Source organism: Falco punctatus (genome assembly GCF_963210335.1).
Source record: "Falco punctatus genome assembly, chromosome: 4".
In the NCBI taxonomy this organism is placed as follows: Eukaryota; Metazoa; Chordata; class Aves; order Falconiformes; family Falconidae; genus Falco; species Falco punctatus.
Genome location: NC_137583.1, coordinates 115,794,074 through 115,817,522, shown reverse-complemented (window position 1 = coordinate 115,817,522; position 23,449 = coordinate 115,794,074). Strand labels below are relative to the sequence as shown.

At 43.3% G+C, this 23,449-nt stretch overlaps 1 long non-coding RNA gene and 1 pseudogene across 2 annotated transcripts in view; one reads left to right on the top strand and one right to left on the bottom strand.

Moving 5' to 3' along the window:
- LOC308062018 overlaps positions 1–23,449 on the bottom strand; it is a 459,477-nt gene that overhangs the window by 312,742 nt on the left and 123,286 nt on the right. The gene's annotated exons all lie outside the window — the stretch shown is intronic.
- Positions 12,497–23,449, top strand: part of LOC308063680 (ankyrin repeat domain-containing protein 26-like) — a 39,493-nt pseudogene continuing 28,540 nt past the window's right edge. Inside the window, exon 1 of the transcript in view lies at positions 12,497–13,066. The product of the transcript in view is annotated as an ankyrin repeat domain-containing protein 26-like (transcript). The remainder of the gene's footprint in view (positions 13,067–23,449) is intronic.

Sequence of the window (23,449 nt, the reverse complement as noted above, 5' to 3'; positions counted from 1 at the left end):
AGTCACAAACGGTAAAAAAAAACAAGCCAGGGCCGGGGGGGGGGGGGGGGGGGGGGGAGGGGAGAAAAGGCAGTGTACTATGATGAGCACTGTGGTGGTTTTGCCATGATAATGCCCAGTGCTGAAAAGCTGCTGAAAAGCGCGGCTGAGAGCAATTCAGTGGACAGAGCCTGCCTGCTTGCTGCAGCCACTGCCCTCTGTACCAGCCATGGGGGTTGCAAGGCCACCTGTGCCCTCTTAGTGCTTGTGGGTGTGATGTGTGTTGTGAGTGACCACTGGATACAGCTGCATTTCAGGGCTTCATCGTGTTGGAAGACTTGATATCATTGGAAGTAGAGGTGAAGAATAGGAAATAATGCAAAGTAACGGCAAAAATGTGTGCATTGGTTGTATGACTATCTCAGGTTTGCTCCTCAGGATTTCCAAAAGCAAAATCTTGCACCAGGAACATGGCAAGTATCACACATACAAGTTCCTTCCATAAAGTGGGTCCTGTAGCCCATAAGACCTCCCGAAAGTGTGCTTGATGCAGCATCAGTTAGGAGCAGGCAGCTTTCAGAGGTGGTCTAGCAAAACCTTCAGCCTCACTGACAAAGATGGGCAAAAGTCAGCACAGAGCTGGAAGCACTGCAGGCACAATGCCAGCTAGTCATGGATCCTGGGTCAGAGCTCATCGCTAAGGGAGATTTACCCTGTCAGCTGCCTGTCAGACTGAACTCCAGCGCTTTCATTGCTTGGCTTGTAGCTGCTGGGTTGTCGGCTCAAGGGCCATTCAAAGTGTGTACTGCCAACCTGCTGTTTCCCAGTGGGGTTGTTTCGTGGCTGCTCAGCATCAGCAGTTCTCTTCTACTCTGTAGGTGATCAGCATAGCAGCAGCAGGAGCAGGAACAGAATCTGGGCAGTGTCCCCAGGGTTGGGTGGCAAAAGAAGTTCGGTGTTACTGGAGGCCTCTTGCAGGGACAGGCAACCCTGAACACCGGTGTTCTCTGCCAGCCTGTTCCCTGAAGTGGATCTTCTGTGGAGCACAGCAGGCCTTGCTCCAAGCAGAGCCGTCTCCTGTTGACAGACTGAGAGGCTTGGTTGAGGAGGACAGCAACAAGTCCACAAGTTTTCTGAAGGCTTTTCTGTTTGCAGAGCTGATAGTGACTACTTCACGTCTGTCATGCTTCCTAGTGGTTGGTAGTAGCAGCTTTCAGATGATTGTGGACTCCTTCATAACCAGTCCTGGTTAGCTTTCAGATAATCTCAGCCATTCATTTCTTCAGAGATGAAGGATCCTGCATGTTTACATGGGAATTTCTCAAAAGTGGTGGTAGTTGCTCTTGAGCTACTCCTCTGTCAGTGCTCCAGTCTGTTCCCTGTCTGTAGCAAGACATTACAAGTGCTTTGAAGTTTTATGTATTTCTCTCATCCTCATCTTTGTTGCAGTGGAGGAGGCTTTTCAGCTGCCCTGTAACAAGTATCTGTGTTACAGATTACTGTGTTTCTGCATCACCTGCCACTGCATTTGTGTACCTCTCCCTTTCCATTCCCCCGTAGCCAGGGAGCTGTTGTGCTTCTGCCTCAGCAAGGTTGGTTGAGCTTTCCTAAATACAAGAAGGACCTACCCACAGTGATGTGGTTCAGAGCCAGTGCTGGTGTTCCCCTCAGTTCTTGAGGAACTACTGCATCACCTTCAAGGGAGGAAGGTCCCAGCTGTTTTCTAGCTTGTCTTCTGCTCTGTTGGGACAGGTGTCCTGCAGAGCAGCAGGTGCTTTGCCTTTGCACAGAGTGAAGCTTGTGCTGATTTGTGCCTCTGACTTAGGGGGAAACACATGCAAGGACTTTCTGGGCAATTTCTTTCAATATAAGTAGGCTGGTTAATTGACATCAGACCCAAGGTGTTCTGTGGTTTGAAGGAGTCCTTTTCTTTCTGGCAAGGCTTTAACTTGAAGAAAAGAGTTTCATTTTCTTATGCTGGTCATGTATTATGGAAACACAGTATTCCCTCCCTGGAGAGGACTTCCTCTGTAGTAGGCTTATTATGACTATTGTAGTTATACATATCTGAAGGATCAGGTATTACTTTCCTGTACTCAGGATTACAGTGTTCTGTCTGGTTTGCTGCATGTTATGGGGGGCACTTTGGTGCAAGTGAGTACTTGGTTTTGTTGCAGTAGTAAGCAAGCTAGAGAAAAAGCAGAAATTCTTGAAGTGCAGGGAAACGCTAATACTCTTTATATAAAGCCCATCTACATCTCTGATACTTCTGGCACATGAATAATTACAGAACTTAGAGGGTTGCTTGCCATAGTTCTCAGATTCCCAAACTTTGGTCTTTTTTGCTGCACCACAGGTGTAGTCCTGCTGGAGGCAGTGACCAACACCTGGGCACAGGAATCTGTGCAGATTAAGTTCTAGAGTGAAGGAAATGGCACCTTACTAAGCAGATGCTGCGGAGGGGTTTTGCTGGCCAGTCTCGGGTGTTTGGTGCGCAACTGCTGTTACTGGTAACGGAATGAGAAATCATTTCTTAAGCTTGCTTTGTGCAAAGTGAAACTTGTGGTCATATCAATTTATCAGAGCCTGAAATTATTTCTCTAGTTGTCTGTTTGTGCTAATTTAATATGTTTAATTTTTAGGACACCTCTGCATCTTGCTTCTGCGAATGGCCATGTGAATGTTGTTACATATCTCGTAGAAAACAAGTGTAAACTAAATCTTACTGACAGTGATAACAGATCGCCGCTGATGAAGGTATTTGGAATATGTTATGCTCTTTCAAGTGGGGCTTGCCAACTAAATGAGAGGTGGCTGGTAGGATTCTTTACACAGCTCAGCGTAGAAGCATGCATCTGGTAATCAGCGTGGAATAGGCATATGTTAGCTCAGCTTTGTAGGTGCTCTTATTTTCCAGCATTGGGAAGCTGGGGCAATTGTAACAGAGTGCTGGCAGTTCTTCCTTTTTTGCGTGTTGTTCCCAGGCAGTACAGTGCCAGCAAGAAGAATGTGTAGCTATTCTGCTAGAGCACGGTGCCAACCCACATCTGGCAGATGCTGACGGCAACACTGCCCTTCACCTTGCTGTCCGATCTCCTAATACAGCTGTAGTGGGGCTGTTACTTGAGCATAATGCCAATATTGATGCTCGGAATAAGGTAAATTTTTGTATTTGTTGAAGAAGTTCTTTCAAAAAGTTGTACTAGTATTTCTCTTGTAGGGTTGTTTTTTTTACTTTTATTTTTAAATGTATTTATCTGTCCTTTCAGGAGGGAAACACTCCGCTTATTCTTGCTATCTCTGAACGTCATGAAGATATAGCAGAGTTTCTTCTGCAGAGAGGAGCTGATGTGCATGCTCGAGATCACTGTGAAAGGTGAGTGGTTTGTCAAAACTCTGCATGGGTCTCTTCAGTATTCTTTAGGTTGGATTAATCGGAGGCCTGAGAATGAGCTCTGAAAAAAAAAACAACCCAGGGAGCCACATAGCAGCTATTTCTGTGTGACTTGTGAAAGAACATCTGCACTTGGCTGTTGTCATACCTCGGTGGGTGCTTTCCTCGTAGAGGATTACAAGAAGGCATTGTCTGTGGTGGCCCTTCTGGCAGGAAACATGCTGTTAACTCAGCAGCACTGCCTCGGTTTGAAAAGACATCTCCTGCATAGTGGCATAGTTTGTATGTGAGTGTTGTCTATGTGGAAGCTTTGTCTGAAGATTGAACGTTTGGTTGTTTTGACTCCCTCTTGCATTTTATGGTTGCTGTTAATATTTAATGAAAACTGCGTTTTCTTTTGCTCATTCAGTAATGAGGACAGTAGTTTTTGAGAGCAAATAGGAATAAAAATAATTACAGTGTCTGTGTCAAATGATCTACTTCATAACATATTTTTGGTGTTTCAGAACCCCACTTATGACTGCAGCATCTAGTGGACAGCTTAATTTAATAAAAGTTCTTCTTCGATATGGTGCTGATCTTTTCCATAAAGACACTAATGGATGGACAGCTGAGGATTATGCTGTTATTCATGGATATTCTAGGTAAATTTTTGACTTTATTGTTAGAATAGGTTGTCAGTTGTCAGTGTGGCTTTTGAATGTTTTCGGTAATAGCAGCACGGTTTAATGGTGTGTTGAAAGCTGTCCTGAAGCTGTGCTCAGTGGCGTCTTCTGATACATATCGTTCCCTGTGTCTAGTATTAATCTGGATGTTGAAGAAAATTTCCGCCCTGAATTGTCTGTAGATTTTAAGTTTTGACGCTAAGCTTGCACCTGCCCAATACAAACTCTAAAACATGTCTGTATCCTACAGTTACCCAGAGGTAGAACGTGGCAAACTGAAATGCATGTCAGTCCTCTCCTCAGACCAGCACCATTGTCCTTACTGACTTCCACTACAATGAGCAGGAACTACCAGCCTTTTGTTTCAGAGATCTAACATATCCCTTTTGTTAAAGTCTTAAGCAGTTTCACCCCTCTTATGGATAGCTTTGTACCTGTGCGTATCCCTTCTCTAAGGTGGTTATGTGTGCTTAACAGCTAAGCTGAAAATACTGTGCCGAGCGGGAGCTAATAGCTTCGTAGGTGTGGATATGCACCTCTAGAGTGAACATGACTGTAGTGAATATTGAAGTATGTAGTAGTCGTGCAGTAAGTTCTGTGTGTATTACTCTCAGTGAATGCATACAAGTATACGAATTCATACGGCTATGAATATGTGTAGGGTGGATAAGTGGCTGTTAACTGTTCTATTAAACTGTGTAAGCAAGTATGTGGTTGTTTTTACCAAATATGTTTCTTCTCTTTCCCTATATAGTCTTTGTAAACAACTGGTGGAATACGCATTCTGGGGAGACAGAGACGAAGGTGGTGCACAAGGCGACACAGTACCTGGCATTCCTCACCGGGCCAGAGCTGCTGGCTTGACGTTGGGTGCACCTGCTGTGGACAGAGGAGGTAGGATCTTTAATCACGCAGGAGCTCACGAGGAAAATCACTGTGGCCTTTCCTTTAGGGGGTTTGTGTTGTCAGCGCTCACTGTGTTTGCCGTTGACTTTAGTGGAGGCATCAGGTGGGGTAGCGCAAGAAGCTTTGTGAATATGCTGACTTGTTGCTGGTTGGAGGTGCTTCTTGTCAGGGGTGAAGGCAGCTGCGGTTTGTGTGCTACGGGCCCACTTACCGGGTTGTTGCGTTCTGCCTGCCAGATTGCCCATCTGTATAGGTTTTCATACAGAGAGAGAAGGGGGACAGGGAAGGAACTAGGTGAGAGTGGTTTTGGTTTTGGGGTGTGTACTTGTACCTGTAGATGGCCATTCAGATTGTGAAAATGAATTGCAAAAGCAGTAGGTTCGTCCTGAGTAGTTGTTCATCTTCCTGTAGCTGGGAAGCAACAGATGAGTTAGCAGGGCCGTACATGTCTTGTTGATTTCCACTGAGTTTGTGCGATGGTGTTTTAATATTAATAGTTTCACCTGCACTAAGCTGCCTTTAGTGAGTTGTCTTATTTCTCAGCATCAGTTACGATTGTTGCTGTGTAGGTGCTGTAGAGACATACTTAGGAAAAATCGTCTTGGAAAAGTCACTTTGTTAGAAACAATAATGCAACTTCTGTGTGTACTGTATCTTCATGGACATAGTTTGATTCCAGTAAAAATAAAAACCACTTCTACTTCCAGTAATTTTATGAAATAAACATTAAAAAGTCCATATTAACTTGTGATCCAGAAAAACAATTGAATTGCCTTGTTATCAAAAAATTAGCTCCTTCAGTGAGTTCATTTTAAATTAAAAAAAACAACTCCTTAATTTTTAAGATCCAGTCTATGCTTACGAGCTCATATAGCCCTAGAGGAATCTTAGAAAACTAATCTTTTAATATAGTACAAGACAGTTTGATCTTTACCTCTCAGGCCCTACAGTGGGAAGTTCTATCCTTTCTGGTTTTTTTAAGGGTGTTACATCAGAACTTTGTGGCAAATGGGCAGCAGACAGTGTTCAAACACAGTTTATTACTCCTTTTTTAAATATGTCATGAAATATGAGCAAAACATGGGATATTTTTTCCGAATTCACTTTTCCCAGATAGGGGAGTTTAATTTAGAGCCAATCTTTGTTCCTTTGACTTGGAATAGTTGCTTTGATCTAGTCAGAGATTTGTAAAGTTTCTTGATAGATTGAAGGAAGATGTAGAGGTTTTTATTTTTTTTTTTATTTTGTTTTTGGAAAGCGCATGGTACAGGTAGTTTAATCAAGAAAATGTTGCTTTTACCCAAACAGCACTCTGTGGCTGCCTCCTGTGCACATAGATAATTGCTGTGGTACCACATTGTGATGACTGACAGGCCTGGGTTATGTTAAAGTATGTGGCTTGAAGAATAATACTGTTGTATATTCATTTTGGAATCACACCCTCAGGGAAATATGGCTTCTTGAACCAAGTAATTTGCTCGGTTCCTTGAAAACAGTAATACTACTAGCATAAGTCAACAATGTTACGGGAAATCCTCACTTGAAGAGGCATAGTAAGTGTGAAGAGCATATTTATGTGGGTTAAGGACTTGGGAGGAGAAAGAGTGCGCTGTGGTCTCAGACTGTTTATAGTAGGGCTTGTTTTTCTTGAGTAGTACGAATCTTTTTCTCCTTGTGCTCAGTCTCCTAGAAAATGACCCCGGCCTGTTGAGTGAGAGGGATTAGTAGCATGCAGGGAACACTTGGTGGCATTGATTCTGCAGTCTCTTGCTTGCACACACAAAGCACAGGTCCTGCATCCTGAGTCCCTTTGATAGGCTGCAGTAAAAGCTTTGAAGCCCCTGTTAGAGGAGAAGCTAGACTGATCTTGAGACAACGCAGGAATACCCACTTTGAATTCTTTGTTTTAATCTTGCTCTTCATTCCTGTTTTTCTGGGATCTTCAATGTAGTCCTTATTCCTTTTGCACTTGTTGAACATTCTTCAAAATACTCGCTTCTAGTGAGCAAGTCGGTATATTTAAGAGGTTGGCTCATGCTTATTTGAGTGTTTACTTTTTGTCAGAACATGAACCTTTTCGTTGATTACAGACAGACTTGCAAAAACCTCCAAATGAATGGCTTCCACCTCTAGCATATCGAATGACAGACTTTTCAGATTTGAAGCTGGAATTTCTTTGGCAAAAAGTAATTATGCATTTTTTCTAAAAGCGAAGGTTCAGATTTCTAGTATGTCTTCAGTGGCAGCTTTTTTTAGCTGCCACACTGCATATTGGTGTATTGTTCCTTCAGCGTTTCCCTGAGTCCCTACAGAAACCATTGGTTTTTCATCATAGAGCTCTTGGAAAAGAAACAAGTGCTTCAGTGTGTTTCACATTGCTTCTTCATTTCTCGATTTTTGTAAAAAGTGATACAGGAGATATAAATCAATCTTGAGGTCCTTTTTTTAACTCTTACATGTGTATTTTCGATAGGAGTCCTCTTGCCACATCCATTCCATGTATTTGTGGTAACATCAATATAAGCAGGACTCCCTGTTGCTCTGAGGCAAATGTTATGGCCTTGTCACAAAGACATTTGGGTTGGGTAGCTGCAATAACAGAACCACACCATTCATTGACATAAAAAATAAAATTTTACTAAGTAGGATGGGTAGAGCAGGTGCATGGTGATTTATATTCTAAAGCTTCTGTTCCACAACATAGACACGCGTACACACACAAGCACACATGCATGACACTCACACCAGTCAGTGCACCCGTTCTGGCCCAGTTGTGGCCTGCCCTATAGCCCTGGGGGAACAGGATATTCACTCTGACTGCTTGTCATGCCTGCGTTCTGGCTGGTGGCGTAGCTTCTCTATGTGAACAGTTCAGCATGGTCAAATCAATATATGCAGGGCTTTTACCTTCAGACTGAGGTAGGAGGGGGCTGTGTTTGCTTCAGGCACCATCTGACACAACTGGCTAGCATATCTCCAAAGTTTGTTGGCACCTACAGATTTTTGGGATGCTTAGAGGGATTTTAAGTGTGCCGTATGTATAAAACACTCTACAAATACGAAGGAATTGCATTGGCAGTCAGTGCTGGGCAAGGACCAGTCAAGCTGAGAGAAATTCAAAGTTGACAGTACAGTAAACTGTCAAGAATCTGTTTCAGTGTTTCAAAATATTGGAATATAGGTATTCTACAATGGAGCAAGTAAATTAAGTTACACTGTTTGACACTGTCCCTTAAGAGTAGAGTTCTGTAGGTTGTGATAGGTTTGGCTTCTACTTCTTGTAACTGTAGAGTAGGCTGATGGTCACAGTACATTCTCCCATTGCTATAGCTTTGTTAATGTACTGGTTAGGTTTTCCAAATTTCTGGGAATTCACATTTATTCTGGTGCCCTTGTTTGGTCTGTCCTTGACACGCCTTTCCCTAAATGGATATAGGAATGCCACAATCTCCTAGCCAGACATCAAGAACAGGAAAAACAAAGAAAGGTATTCTATACAGTAGCATTTCAACTATGGAACATGTTGTGTGATGTACAAATACTAACACACCTGTGATGTTTATTATCTTAGAGGTCTCTATTCTGATGGTTTTGGTTTTATAAATCAGGTTTGAGAGCAGGGTTTGGGCACTTTTTGTTTGCGTGTTTTGCACGGGTCCTTTATTACTGAATTGAGTGATTGCTTTGTGTCATTAGTGATAGTAAATAATATTAAAAAAAATATATATGCTCTTCTGTTACTCCACAATGAAAATGGACTTCAATTAAAGTAGAAACAAGTGATCCCTAGATACTACTTTTCTAGATCCCATTTCTACAGTAGGGCATCAAGATCTGTCTGAAAACTAGCTCATAAACTTTCTCTCTTGCTTTTTAAAGGAGAATGGGAACTGGTTTTGATCATTGCTTAAAGTTACTATCCATGGAAAGCAAAAGTTCAGATAACTTACTCAACATGATATGCCCTTTGTTTTCTTTTCCTTCTAATGATTTTGTCTAAGACATTTTGTCTAAGGTTTGGCTGTCATCATACAACTTTATGGAAGGCCACCAATCTTCTATTTATAAGCAACTTCATTTTGTGATGATAGTTAACGAGAACTAATTATCGAGGACTTGAGGAATGCTGAAATAGATACGATGTGGAGGCTCTATTTGTTTTTTTCCTTTCTGTCCTGGGAATTGAAGAGGCCTTTTATTTCATCTTAGTTGTTGGTAATTGAGAGGTTTTCGCACTCTTCAGGCTGGATTCCTAGAGTTCAGGTTTCTTTAGTACATCAGTGGTGTGCTAGAGTGCGCTATCGTTGAGTTTGCAACATGTGCATCTGGGCCACGCTGCCATTCGGAGGGATCTTGACAAGCTGGGTAAATGGACTGTCAGGCCTGTCTTAACAGAATTCAGCAAGGGCAGATGCCAAGTCCTGCACATGGAAAGGAACAACCATTTGCTACAGCACGTGCTGGAGCTGCCTGGCTGGAGAGCTGCTTTGCTGGGAATAGCCAGAGGGTCTTGGCAGAAAGCGAGCTGAGAATGAGCCAGCAGGGTGCCCTGCCGGCTGAGAAGGTTAACGGTGTCCTGGGCTGTATGAAGAGCAGCATAGCCAGGGGACTGAGGAAGGGGATTGTACGCTGCTACCTGGCAGTCCCTGGGTTGTGTCCAGCTCCCTGGGTATAATTTTGAGCCCCCAGTGCAAGAGAGAGTGGTCTTTCATCCGTGAGCGAGTTCAGTGGAGGGCCATCAAACTTTGCCAGGAGCAGGACTACTTGCCTTTTGGGGAGAGACTGGGGGAACTGGGCTTGTTCAGTGTAGAGAAGAGATGACTTTGAAGGGGACCCAGCAGCAGCAGCTTCCAGTACGTGTATGGAGAAGACAGAGACAGGTGCCTCCCAGTGGTGTGTCACATGAAGCAAAGGTGCAAGAGGCATAAATGGAAACAAGAGAATTTCTAACAGAATGTGGGCAGCTTCACCATGGTGAGAACAGTAAAACAGAGAGGTTGTGCAGTCTCCTTGAATGGTTCAAGATCAGACTGGCTAAAGCCCTGTGCAGCCTCATCTGACCTCAGAGCTGAGTCTGCTTTGAGGAGGCGGTTGGCTGAGAGACTTGCCGAGGTCCCTTGTGACCTGATTTATCCTGTGATCCTGTGTGCAAGTTGCTGTCTTAACATGGATGAAAGCTTGGAGCGTAGTATAGAGTGCCCTGGTTACGCCTGTTTTGCCTGTTGAATACCCTTTTTGGTGCAGTGTAGAGAACTGCTGGGGATTCTTCTATGTGAGGATAAGCTTTAGATCTTGGTTATGCTTTTTGATGTTTTTTACCTTTTCAGGATAACCTGTAAGTGGGTAGAGCACTAGCTAGTATAGTATATAAACCAGTAAAATCTCTGTCAACAGTGTGTGCTTGTGTGTGCAGTAGGAGTACTTCAGCAGTTCATTTATTTACTGTCTTGCTAAAGCACCAGTATTTTGTTAACTGTTTATTAACACAGCATATTCATGCTATGCTGGCTTTTTTTAGTTTAGAGGTAGTTCTTAAACTTTTGGGTATAAAAGTTCAAAGGAGATAAAACTCTGGTCTTTTTTGTTTTGTCAATTCAGTGTGACTTGAAAAAGCAGTTGTTTGGAAATGCATGCATTCATTCATGCTGTCTTACGTTAAGTTGACTCCCCAAAGTTTCATTCTGTTATGACATGTAGAGTTGTCCAGGTTAAATGTTTGTATGTGCTGGTTAATTTTTAGCATGCCAAATCTAATTTCAACATGTCAATTCGTGTTTGCACAGCAATAGATGACTTGTCGCAAGGAGACTCAATCAGGTAAGACTTTAAACATACCCAGCACATACCTGAGGAATGACTGGAGAGACACAGTACTCATTTTGCTTTACTTTTTAAGAAGCTTGGAGAAAGAGGGGAGTGATGTCAGTTGGCATACTTCTGAGGAAGAACTCGATTTTACTCCCAAGGTATGGTGTATTTACAGTAAATGTCCTATAGAAATAAGTGATCTGAAGGCAAGTTTTCTGGGGGATTGAAAGAAACTACAGTTCTAGCCAATATTGTTTTCTCCTTAGAAGCACTCTCTGACCTGCCAGCCTTTCTTCTGCTGTGAGTTTTTCCTAAAAGACCTTGTAGCTGTGGCAGATCATGCAGCAGATTTGTGGTTTGAGGCAAAAGAGCAATAGGCGACGAGATAAATCACCACAGTTTTATTTGTTCTTGGTCATTTGAGTCAGATTTTAAGTTTATAAGTTACTAATATAACCTGTTCTGTTCTTCCCCAAACACTGTTAATGTTTCCTGTAAATTTTTAGATAGAATCCTAACCGATAAAGGGCACTTTTTAGCGAAGATGTACTGAAATCCTTCATCACTTAGTTCTCCTTTCCTCCTCATCAGGTTACTCAAGAGTGCTCAGTGGATGAGTAACTCAAATGGGTCATGTTTTTTCTTCTATTGAGATGGCATTCTGTGCTTGCACGTAATCTCACACTGCATGTTTTCCCTCTTCTTTTTTTTTGAATGCTTAGGTAGTATTCTTTTTGTCAGCTACAAGCTCTCAGGCCTGCTTTTTTTGCTAGTGTTCTGAAGAATTATTAACTTCTGCAGTGATGTCTGGAACATCTGTTCTGTTGCTCTGGGATTCTGCAGCAATGAGGAACCAGTGTTCTAGTTCAGCCTACTCTGTAATACTGGAGGTGCAAGCATGTTTAGTTTTAACATGATTTCATTTTCTTGCACTGATTTAAATATAAATTATGCATTTTTTGGCATGTTTTTGAAATTTCAGGATATTCTGGTAAGTGTACTTGCAGGGACTAATTAATGCATTAAACCTAGGGTTCTTAACAGTTACTTCCCTTGTGCACAATTGCAAGTAATCATCCAGAAGCTGCGATCTTAAATATAACTGAATTTTACTGAAGTACTACAAATATTAAACCCAGATTTTTAAAACTGCTATGCATGTAACCATAGTTTTGGAAACAATTTTCAGAAGGGTGCCTGCATGGTATTTTGGGGGTGAAATACTCACTGAATTGCATATGTGAGGAGTGTTTTTGTAGTTAGAAGTATAGGATGGAGCCAGCACCTGACCACTATCAAAAGGACAGCCTGATTACATTTAGTGTTCAAGGTTTGATGTGACCAAAGGATTTGTTGTTGTCGTTAGTGTTCTAAAAGAAAATAATCATTTATTTACAGAAGCTGCAGAAGCCAAATTTGACATTGTTAATGAATGTTTCCCAGCAGTTCAGGAAAAACAGTAAGCTATTTGGAAAAGATTGCATAGTATACTAATATATAAAAGTAGATTTGCTAAGTAGTTTTTTAAACAATTCTTTTCCTATAGTAAATGAGAAAAGTAGCATTTTGAAAACACAGCACTTAGGCATTTCAGAAAAAATAAGTCATGCTGTTAAAATGAAGGTATTAATCCCCTCCTAAGCCTTTGTCCCTGGCCAAGTCCTTCCTCCATCCTGCCCATCCTTGACTTGGTTCCTTTTCCAGACATTCCCAGATTACTCCATTAATCTGGTAACATACCTGTTGCCATTTACATAACTCCTTTTGTTGTTTTGACATAACTGCCATGTCTCCGAAGACGGTGAATAATGAAGTATCTTGCAAGTCAGTACCAAAGCAAACTGTCTGTCAAAATCTAAATAATTTGCAAGATAAACCAGAAAGTTGGAACAAGAAAAGCATGATTCAGGCGAAGTTTCACAGAAATGATGACTCCCTTTTTGCAGAATCTAAGATGACAAACTGGAAAAAAGAGACACCTCGGCTTCTCTCAGATAGTTGTGGTCTTAAGGAGAAAAAGTCAAGCTTCAGTAATGGCTTTGAAAGTGATAATAGTTCTTTGTCAGCAGGAAAAAACCCAAGGCTTGAAAGTCAAAGACCAAACTCTGTCTGTCTTGAACATGTGGATGATGAAGATACAGAAGAAGAGCAATGTGAAGTAGATAATAAAGTCTGTGAAGCACCGAAACAAGAAAGTGAACACTTGTGCTTGAATAGGCATGAAGAAAATGTAAGAGCAGCATTTCACTCAGGCACCAAAGTAAGTTATATAAGGATGATTCAATCACAAAGGTATTTTCTAAGGGGAATAAAGGTAAGAACGAAAAGGTAAACTGGATTTCTGTTGATATTTCACGTATATCCATCTTTTGATCATCCTTTTTTTATAATAGAAAATGCCTTTACTCCTAACCAAAGCAGTTTCTTAGGTATAAGAATAATATTGGGCAGTATTTTCAATATTTTTTTATTGGTTGCAGTGGTTTTGCAGGAAAACAAATAGGCAGTATAGTTTTTCTGAAATAAATTAATTTTTTTCTCAGTTGTATGTACAGTTTTTATCTGTCAAGATTTATTGCCATTTAGTAAAATGCCTGGTGTGATGGCTGAAAATGAGGAACGAAAAAGTTTGAGTAAGATTGAGAGCAGGAAGTTAGTGATTTTCCTGGAGCAAAGTAGAGGAAAAGGAGCATGTTCCAAAACAATGTAACTGAAATGAAAGCTAGAGTTAGGCTGACATGAAGAATTGCTTCTCTGGAGCTTTGCAGAGCCAGGGCTAATGACTTAGGGCTAATGTCATTGCTGTCTCCTCAGAGATTCCCATGGAAAAACTGAAGGCCTTGTAAAACAAAGCTCAACAAAGTTTCCCTGTTGTCTTACACAGGAGAAGCATTTTTAAAGTTGTCAATGGGTGGCTAAGAAGGTGCTTGTTTCTGCTATTTCCAGCTGTTTGGTCAATCTCTTTTAGGAAAAATCACCTGAACAGGAAGAAGAGGAGAAGGAGCAGGAAAAGGAAGACACTGGTGAAGGGCTACAAACTGCAGTTGTTGAGGGTGTGAAAAACTCTATTTGTAATGATAGCCATCAAGTCCACAGTGCTTCCAAAGACAACACTGGTGAGAGAAGTGAGTTAGTGAATACTGATCCCAGTTCTTCCTCTATAAATATTAATGCACAGTAAATGAACTGAAATGGTGATTGACTTCTGAAACAGTAAGTTTTTCCCTTGCCTGTGAACCCTAGTGGGCATTGGCAAGGAGGAAAGTAGCTTTTGTTCCTTTTCGTTCGTTCCTGAAGAACAAATTGTGGCCTTGGATTCCAAATGATGCTACATGGAGCACGTGTCATTCTTGGTTTTGTTGCTGTGTTCTCCCTGAAGCGATCAGAACAAAATGCACAGTTGAAAAAGAGGAGGATTAGAGAGTCTTGGGTGTGACAGTGGTATTCCCCTTTCTGGCCCGTACTGTCAGACTGAAAAGTTGTGATTGCTCTTGCCTGAAGCCTGGGAAAGATTTGAGTCGATCTGAGAGAAAGCTGTTCTGTTCCAGTGCCTCACCTTGTCCAGTTTTAAAACGTAGAAAGTCTCTCCAGTGCCACGCTTGAGTGTGCTTGAAAGCATTGCCATGTCAGTCAGGGCTGAGCACTCTGGTACTCACCTCAGGTCTTGGAGCAGGAGGAGAAGGCACACTTTCCACTGTCTGTCTCCAGAGAGTAGAGTGGTGTGGTAGATGTTACCAGAGCGTGTGTAGCTGCTGATCAAATGCTACAGAGCGGGCCTGGCAGAACCTGCTGTATTCCAGGTGTTGTGCCTATACATGCTCTTCTGTCGGTGCATTTTACCATAAGCCTGCATTTGGCACAGTGTGAGTAGTCCTAGCTGAGGCTGGAACCAGCAGTTCCCCTCTGCTAGGACGGGTGCCCTCACTGGTCTCTAGCTCCTTTCCCATTTTTTGTGTGCATGTCTCCACAAGAGCGAATCCTGAATCAGTTTTACCTAACGGACTAGCTTAAAAGAGAGAAATGAAGATAGTTTAATCTGGCCAGGAACCTACTGAGACTGAGCCTTGCGTGTGCCTAGTAGAGAAGAGATTCGGATGTTAGCCCCCTGAGATAGAGACAAGTTGTGTGTTTGGGGTGAGATTTTGGGCTGTGAGCCTCTCCTCCTTTCAATGGCAATGCTTAGGTGTCTACCTTCTGGGAAGGTGCAGGGTAAAAACTGCTAGTCAAGGAAGGTCTTTTCTGGTAGTGCTACAAAAGGAGCATTGTTTCTTGGTGATTTTAGCGTGAAGATGTGTCGGGTGGTGTTTCTATGGTACTTCTTGTACAGTGGATGGTGGTAGTCAGTGGCAATTTCTGGAGCTGTGGACTGGAGAACAGGTGACCTAAACTCTGTATGCCACAGGGCTGCAGCGTGCTGGAGCCTTTTCCTGAGTGTGACCCAAACACGTCTTCAGTGCTGCTTGTAGCTGTGTCAGCTGTTGTGCATAGCCATCTTCTGCTGGAGAGGTGGCAATCCAAAGGAAGTACCATGATGTTGTGTGCTGGGTGTGAAGAAACCCTTGAATTCAACACTCACTCCTTAGTTTGTCCTCAGCAACAGAGCCGCTGTGCATCTTTTGGGTGCAGGGGTGCTGGGGAAAAGCAGAGTGAAATAGAAGGGCTCAGTGTCTCACCTCTTACTGCCTTTGTAGGTGCCCTGACTGCGGTGGGAGCAGAGGAAGAGGAAGATGCTGAATCTCCCTGGGATTCTGAGGTATTTCCCGTGAAGGACACCGGGGTTCCCAGTGGGGCGGGGGTGGGGAGCGAGATCCAGAAGCACTCGGAGCTTGGGCCCTGCCGCGGCTGAGGCTTATTTCCCCTTCTCCTGGTTCTGCTGTATGTTTGTAACTGGGGGCCCTTGAAATACTTGTGCTGTGTGCTAGCTGTTCAGCGAGGCTTGGGATGAAGGTAGGTCGAGCTAATGATTTGGGTCTCATGGCAGCTGGCCCTTGGAGTTGGGTTTCTGGTACAGTATTGCGGCAGTGAAGTTTCTTGCTGCTTAAAATAGTCTGAGCTCCTCAGCGGGGCTGGCGGGATTGTTGCTTTTTCACCACACAACTCTATTCCGCTGACGTGTTCAGTGGTTGCCCTTAGGGTCTGCAGCCTAGATGATGAGCTGCTTTGGGAAAGAGCCTTTCTACCGTTTTGGCCCTTTTTGAAAGTAATGTTCAACAGAGATACCACACGTGCTGGCTGTGTTTGCCCTTTTAGTTCTTCCTGTCTGTGGGAATGGGTTAGAAGAAAGCGGGCAGAGTCTGTAGCTTACGCCCTCTGACTTCTCTTGTGAGGAAGAAGGAACTCTTCCCCACCCGCTTCTTAAAAATACAAGGCTAAAACGCTGCTGGGTTGTTTTGGGTTTTTTTTTTTTTGTAGCCTTGGTTTCTGTAAGCTTTGTCTTGCTCGTCTTTGTTCAACCCTTGCAACTGGGAGTAGCAATGTGTTCGCTCCCCACTGCAGGACGTGTGCCTGGGGAACGTCAGCACAAATTTGAGTATCGGGTACCAGTTCAGTCCGAAAGTTGGGTCCCCCCCAGACCTGCAGTTACGGGTTGGCAACCCACAGCTCGAGTTACCGTGTTAATTCTCCCTTGCGGCTGTGCAGTTTGCCAGCGTGACAGACTAGTTTAGATGAGTTGTGAGGTTTTTGCCTAAGATCTGAAAACACACAAGTCTGCTGTGATTTTCCAATATACTGTGTCTTGACGTGCCCTTTCCAAGGGGCTGATCAAAGGCTTTTGTGATTCCATGCTGTGCAAGTTGGCTTAGCAGGAACATTTTGCGTAGAAATGAGTTGAGAATTTGTACCGATGCTCACGCCCGTGTTTTATGCTCTACAGACGGATTCTGAAAGTCCGGAAGAAGGATCACCTGGTGTGTTGCTTCCAGCTGCAGACAGACACGGAGCGCGCTCACGGATTGTTTCAGGGGAGCGCCACACCGGTAACTTCCTGGTGGACTAAATGTTTGTCTGTAAACACGTACAGGCTGAAGTGAGCTTTTATCGATGTCTGCCTTAGGAATGCACTTACGGTGTGGGTGCGCGCTATAGCAATGAAGTGCTTAGTATTTGTTAATTAACACCAGCTGTCACGGCGCTTGCTGGCAAGTTGTAAAGGAAGTTACCTTGTTTGCGTTACGTGTGCCCTTTGGATGTGTTTGTATCTCTTTGGGTTCGGGTTCTTGTGGCATAGTGCTGAAAGTGTATGTGGTTTAGGGCTGACCTGTCTGAACACCTGGACATTCTTGGATGATAACGTAGCAGAAGAAAGCTATGATCTGGCCAAGCACTTTTCCCCCCGTCTTAATTTTTGATACCTTACTGTTACGCTTTGCCTAGGAGCTAAAACGTGACTGAAAGTTCAGGGTTTGTTGTGAAGGGCTTCTGCCTGTAGTTTGCGACGCTGTCTCTTGAGCATCTGGAGTGTAGAATGGCAGGGAAGTTTTGCTGTTGGCGTAGAACTCTCATCTGAAGGATTTCTCCTTTACTAAACGGTCAGTCCTGCTTGTAGTGTAAGTACAATAGAATAGCTGAAGAAGCGAATCCAGTTTTAGTTTAGTAAGCTGGAAGCAAAACTTTAAAAGCTCCTGGGAGCTTGTAAATCCCCTTGCTGAGTAGTTGTCGTGCTTTGTATGATTCTACTGAGAGAAGTTTAAAATCGGTGTAAAAAGGAGGTAAAAGGTGATTACGCTAATCTTTCTAAGGTTTTTCTATACTGCTAGACCACCAAGTTTACTGAAATCAAATGCTGTTTGCTTTTTAACCGTTTTTGTAAACATGAAAATAATGCTGTGGAGCCATTCTTAGTAACATTTCATGCACTTCTTTCATGAGAGGACTCAAACTGTAAGATGACTAAAGCAGAGGACTTGAGAAATATAGGTGGGCCAGTAGATTGTGTGGGTTTGTAAATGATTTCCATGTTGGACAAAAATTTTTTAAAAATTACATATTTGGAACTGTGCTATAAATGCAGATTACAACCAATTGTAATGGGTTGGTTTTTTTCCTTTCCACACAAGCTGGACCCGAACAACCTGATAAGAACTAGTTTGCTTCTACCTCATTGAATGATGTGTATGAGGTGTCTGTGTCTGCACCCACGTTTCCTCTGTCCCATCGATGGAAAGGAAAACACTCCTCAACATTAAACACTTGTAGGATAATCGCAGTCGTAGTGCTGCTGGACTGTTTTACGGTAGTTCGTTACAGCAGACCAGCTTTGGCTTTTGAAATGATCTTTGTAGAAGGCAGGGTTCAGCTCCTCAAAAGAAGTATTTTGATCTTGTTGTGCTAACAAGCATGTCCTTACTGCTTCCTATGGCTTGTCCTGGTTCTGTGAGTATTGTTTCTTAAATCCAAGGCGCACGATGGGAAGCGTGCATTGTCCATTTCTTGTATACTGATACAAATGCTGGATGTTGAAGTAGATTGAATGTTAAGTATCGCAGTCTCGATGGAATAAAGCTTGCGAGTAATACTTAGTTGTAGAAACTGCTGATGTTGAATGGAGTGAAAGGTGCCTTCAATTAAATGAAATAACACTTTCCAAAACATTTTTTACCTCCAGGCATTTTGGAGAACCCCGACAATTCCCAGGTAAGTATTTGTTCGTGTCAGACTGACTACTTGTCCTGCTCGTTAAATATTATGTAGTTACTTCAAGTCTGAATTTTTTTTTTTTTTTTTTTTTTTTTTTTTTTTTTGTCATTGGATTGTCTTTCATAGCTGAAGACCCCTGAATCTGTTTTGGAAATGAATGAAACCTCTCCTAAAAAAATGCAGCAGAAATCAGGTAATGTTCACGGCATGTAGTTCTGGGTTTAGCTTTGTAATCTTTCTAGATGGGAGTATTTAATAAAGCATCTGATTGATTTGTTTTGCGGATCTGTTGGAGGAATTTGGTTTAGGACACGCAGAAGATATTGAAGGTGTTCATAACAATCTCTTTGTAGTGTTCTTTTATGAACAGACCCATTGTACTTGCAATTTTCTTTCTAATACGAAATGAATGGCTCTAGCAAGGCATCCCGGGAGCAGAAGGTGTACTGAAATAATCCTCGGTGTATGTGTTTGCTCCCTCCTCTAGTCTGCTGTTCAGCACTGTCCATACCCTTCCGTGATGTACGCTTCCTACACCGTACTTGCTGTCATCTCCCCTTTTCAGGCAGTCCTGAAGTCTGCTTTTCTTTCCGTGGCTCACACCCCCCCCCCCCCCTCCTGATTGTCTTGGTCCTTTGAGCATGTGCTGTGGCTGATTCCAGGCTAGGGATCTGTAGGCTAGGCTGTCCAGGAGCTGCCCGTGAGCCACAAAGGGTAATTCTTGGGCTCGTGCCGTAGCTGTAGTTTTCAGGAAATATTACTTGCCTGGCTTTATCTCTACCTGCCTGGCAGTTGTTTTGAAACATGTACAAACACGTTCCTCTGAGGCTTCCCTCTCTTGTTTCATGGAAAATGACCAGCAGGCTCAGAGGCAGGGGAGGGAGGTGAGGAAGAGAGACAAGATGGGAGGAAATTAGTGTCAGCGTGTTGTCAGGAATTCTTTTTTCTTTGGAAACAAGGCTAAAGTTGAGGCGGCTAGCTGGTCGGCTATGTATTGGAGAGAGGATATGTAACCTTAATGGGGTTTTTTTGTTTCTTTGTTCTGAGGTTTATTGATTTGTATAGTTGATAATTTGTGTTGTATTTTGTATTAATCACACTTGTTAATCGGATGAGAAACAATTTGCCATTCAGGTTTTAGAGTTTCTACAACTGTCTATTGACAATATAAACCAGAGAGAGGTGAACAGATATGCAGAAAAGTAAGCGGACTTGGAACTATTTGTGTTCTATACTTAGAAGTTACAAGTTCTTTGGCATCTTTGCTTTAGGCGAAGAAAAAAACCAGTATTGTTGTTCTTTTGACAATAATAGAGATGAAACTTCTCTCTAGGAGATGTATCTTCCTCCTTCTCCTCTCGCTCTTCTCCCTCTCCTGTATTTGCAATGGGTAAGCAACAGGTCCTCTCTTGCCCTTTATTTTGCAGTGACAGTGTTCTGGTAAGACACACAAATACTTGTTAGAGGTTGTTCGGTTAAAACTTGAGTTTTGGTTATGTCTGTATTCCACGGTAACGTGAAGTGTAGCCCCACAACGGACCAGTATGTTACGATATTACAAACACAGAAAGGTTGCCTTTTCGTGGCTCATTTCATGTCGGCTGTTTTTCCTGTGTGGCTTTATTCACCTGCGTCATGCTGGTTTTTAGCCATATGTTACCTTGAAGGTCGGGTGCTAAGAAGTAGGTGTAGATGTAAAAATTTCTTTCTTTCAAACAGTTTATGTTTGGATTTGGGTTTAAGGAATTTAGGTTGCTTCAGCAAAGCATCATGATTCCTGCAGCGCAAATATTTCTGACTCTAAAAGGGTTGAAATGCCATCCTTGACAACTTGATTTCATAAATCTGGAGAACAGGTACAGTATCTTTCACAATTAAATGTTCAGTGAGAGCTGGAATTTCCCATCCTATTTACTTTGTTACTGTTGCATAGTAATACATCCTTAAAATCTATTTTTGAGGCAAAGTAGTGGTGTTCTCGTGTTTTCTGCATAGAAGAGTAGCTGCTGTCCACTGCAATCTGCCAAAAGTCATTATGTAAGACAATTTATGAGGAGGGAAGTCTCAGAATAGAGTGGAGAGGTGAGGACTAATTGGAAAGAACTAAGATGACCAGAAGTCATTTTTCAATGCTAGCTAGAGAGCAGACCAGAGTAAAAGGTGGGGGATTTGCATCTTTTTGTATGCGCTGCACTGCAGGCATCCGTTAATAAAAATGCATGGTAGCAATAAATGACAGGCAAAAATACTGGAATCTGGTTTACCCTGTGAATTTTTTATATACGTTTTTTTGAATGGTGGGCTCTTCAGAAGCCTTGGAGTAGGGTTCTGCCAGTGTTTTAACTAAGACTTTCTCCCTGTGCTAAAAGTGAAGAACTCTTGACAGTGAGGAGTCCTCCTCTTTCACAGTGTTGACAGAAGCCAATAGAAGCCAGTGTTGGCAGAAAATAGACTCGTGAATTACTGCTCCAAGGAAAGAAGAAATTTTACTTGCAACAGCTAATGGGAGAAGTCCTTATCTTTTTAGTTTATGTTTTTGAGTTATTTTTCCAGTGGTTGGAAAAATAATTAACTGACTAGAGTTACCGACACGATGAGAACTGGAATTTTGCAGATAGAAGAACACTGTAGCCTTTCATCTTTCCTGCTTCTTCCTTGTTCTGTACCCATCATACAGAAATGTCAAGATTGATTAAACCCTGTGGAAAAGGATTCTTAGGGGCTCCAATGTTGTTAAAATCTTACCTAAAAAGGGAGACTTCAGGCTCAAATAGCTGCTGCTGAACACCTTCCTGTTGACCGTGACGGGCAAGGCTGAAGAGGAGTTAAGGGTTGCTTTTCATTCTAGCAGCATGGCGCCTAATTTTGAAGTGACTGCACTCTGAAACAGAATCCAGAAGACGAAGACACCTACGTACTCTGAACAGAGAATGTGACTTGCATCCTTAGAAGGCCCGTACAAAACAAAACCCTGGGTGCTCGCAGGTCTGCTTTTATCCAGCTTTCAGGCAGATACAGTTGACCAGAAAAGCTGGTCATTCAGCCTGTGCTGTGCACAGGGGAGGTGTCACAGCTCTCCTGCATCCACATCTAAGTCTTATCTTCTAAGCAAAATTGTGGTGTCCATGTTACATGATGGGAGTGATGGCGCGTATCAAATTGCATGGTAGGAAGCTGCCTGCATTTTTCTGTTTGTGACCTGAGTGAACATTGGTGAAGTGACAGAAGAAGTCTGGTAAGCGTACCTTCATGGAAGGAGAGTAGGAGCAGCCCCGTCTGTCTGACCGACTGACCACCCGCTGCTGTACGTGGGTGGAGAGGCTTCTAGGAGTAGCACGTAGACAATGAAAGTTTGTAAAAGGAGTCGCCTACAGGAGAAAATGCCAAAAGCGAGGCTGGCCCTGTGATTCATCAATAGTAGACCCTTTTGTATTTTTATGATGTTCCGGATTTTCTTCCTGTCTTGCTCGCTTTTCTTGTGCGAAGAATGTTGCGTCCCTCTCTAGCAGCAAAGCTTTGTGCATAGCCATCTCCTGCTGGAGAGGAGGCAAGAGAGGTGGCGATCCAAAGGAAGTACCGTGGTCTGTTGTGTGCTGGGTGTGAAGAAACCCTTGAATTCAACACTCACTGCTTAGTTTGTCCTCAGCAACAGAACCGCTGTGCATCTTTTGGGCGCAGGGGTGATGGGGAAAAGCAGAGTGAAATAGAAGGGCTCAGTGTCTCACCTCTTACTGCCTTTGTAGGTGCCCTGACTGCGGTGGGAGCAGAGGAAGAGGAAGGTGCTGAATCTCCCTGGGATTCTGAGGTATTTCCCGTGAAGGACACCGGGGTTCCCAGTGGGGCGGGGGTGGGGAGCGAGATCCAGAAGCACTCGGAGCTTGGGCCCTGCCGCGGCTGAGGCTTATTTCCCCTTCTCCTGGTTCTGCTGTATGTTTGTAACTGGGGGCCCTTGAAATACTTGTGCTGTGTGCTAGCTGTTCAGCGAGGCTTGGGGTGAAGGTAGGTCGAGCTAATGATTTGGGTCTCATGGCAGCTGGCCCTTGGAGTTGGGTTTCTGGTACAGTATTGCGGCAGTGAAGTTTCTTGCTGCTTAAAATAGTCTGAGCTTCTCAGCGGGGCTGGCGGGATTGTTGCTTTTTCACCACACAACTCTATTCCGCTGACGTGTTCAGTGGTTGCCCTTAGGGTCTGCAGCCTAGATGATGAGCTGCTTTGGGAAAGAGCCTTTCTACCGTTTTGGCCCTTTTTGAGAGTAGCGTTCAACAGAAATACCACACGTGCTGGCTGTGTTTGCCCTTTTAGTTCTTCCTGTCTGTGGGAATGGGTTAGAAGAAAGCGGGCAGAGTCTGTAGCTTACGCCCTCTGACTTCTCTTGTGAGGAAGAAGGAACTCTTCCCCACCCGCTTCTTAAAAATACAAGGCTAAAACGCTGCTGGGTTGTTTTGGGTTTTTTTTTTTTTGTAGCCTTGGTTTCTGTAAGCTTTGTCTTGCTCGTCTTTGTTCAACCCTTGCAACTGGGAGTAGCAATGTGTTCGCTCCCCACTGCAGGACGTGTGCCTGGGGAACGTCAGCACAAATTTGAGTATCGGGTACCAGTTCAGTCCGAAAGTTGGGTCCCCCCCAGACCTGCAGTTACGGGTTGGCAACCCACAGCTCGAGTTACCGTGTTAATTCTCCCTTGCGGCTGTGCAGTTTGCCAGCGTGACAGACTAGTTTAGATGAGTTGTGAGGTTTTTGCCTAAGATCTGAAAACACACAAGTCTGCTGTGATTTTCCAATATACTGTGTCTTGACGTGCCCTTTCCAAGGGGCTGATCAAAGGCTTTTGTGATTCCATGCTGTGCAAGTTGGCTTAGCAGGAACATTTTGCGTAGAAATGAGTTGAGAATTTGTACCGATGCTCACGCCCGTGTTTTATGCTCTACAGACGGATTCTGAAAGTCCGGAAGAAGGATCACCTGGTGTGTTGCTTCCAGCTGCAGACAGACACGGAGCGCGCTCACGGATTGTTTCAGGGGAGCGCCACACCGGTAACTTCCTGGTGGACTAAATGTTTGTC